The sequence below is a fragment of the Vidua chalybeata genome, chromosome 24, assembly GCF_026979565.1.
Source record: "Vidua chalybeata isolate OUT-0048 chromosome 24, bVidCha1 merged haplotype, whole genome shotgun sequence".
Taxonomy (NCBI): domain Eukaryota; kingdom Metazoa; phylum Chordata; class Aves; order Passeriformes; family Viduidae; genus Vidua; species Vidua chalybeata.
Window position 1 is genome coordinate 926,143 of NC_071553.1, and position 1,350 is coordinate 927,492.

Here is a 1,350-nt window from a genome sequence, read left to right on the forward strand (position 1 = left end):
AGGATGGATGGATGGATGGATGGATGGATGGGATGGATGATGGATGGATGATGGATGGATGGGGAATGGATGGATGAATGGATGAATGGATGAATGGATGGATGGATGCATGGATGTATGGATGGATGATGGATGAGGGAAGGATGGATGGATGAGGAATGGATGGATGGATGCATGGATGGCGTTGGATGGATGGATGGATGATGGATGAATGGATGGATGGGGGATGGATGGATGGATGGATGGATGGATGGATGATGGATGGATGGATGGATGGAAGGATCGATGGATTGATGGGGGATGGATGGATGGATGGATGAATGGATGGATGCATGAGGGATGGATGGGGGATGGATGGGGGATGGATGGATGGATGGATGGATGGATGGATGGATGGATGGGGGATGGATGGATAGATGGATGGATGAGGAATGGATGGATGGATGGATGGATGGATGATGGATGGATGGATGGATGGATTGATGGATGGATGGATGGATGGGGATGGATGGATGGATGGATGAATGGATGGATGCATGAGGGATGGATGATGGGTTGATGGATGGATGGATGATGGATGATGGATGGATGGATGGATGATGGATGCATGGATGGATGGATGGATAAGCTTTTCCTCCAGCGGTTGAGGCAGTGATAGGCTGCCTCCAGGAAGGAGATGGGATGGGATGGGATGGGATGGGATGGGATGGGATGGGATGGGATGGGATGGATGGGATGGGATGGGATGGGACGGGATGGGATGGGATGGGATGGGATGGGATGGGATGGGATGGGATGGGATGAGCAGACACATTTACTTATGGGCAGGACTGCTCTACTTTGCCCTGGGAGAGGTCAAAGCAGAGCCCAGTGCTGACAGAGGCAACAGCATGGGATGTGGGAATATCTTCCTGGTGAATGTCCACTGCCACCACCCTCCTGCCACGGACCATCCCTGCAGGGGGAAGTGCTGGCACATTTCTGGGGCTGTGCAATCTACGGAAACCAGGGCAGGGTTTTTTCACCGCAGGCACCCAGCCGGGTAATAATTAGCATTGACTCCATGATTGCAGAAGTCTGATCAATTGCTTCATTATCTCATCCTGTACTGTATTATACTGTACCTATTAGGACACTCAGTAGCCCCTACAGCCAGTCCGATCCAGCTTTGACCTAACTGGTCAATCCATCCAAACACCATCCAGTGCCCAATTAAGAAATCACCCTTTGGTAAACAAGCCTCCATGACACATTCCACATGTGCACAACAGCAGGTGCAACAAGTGGAGATAAGAATTGTTTCTCATTATTTCCTCTGATCTTCTCACAGCCTTCCCCGGGAAACGTCTG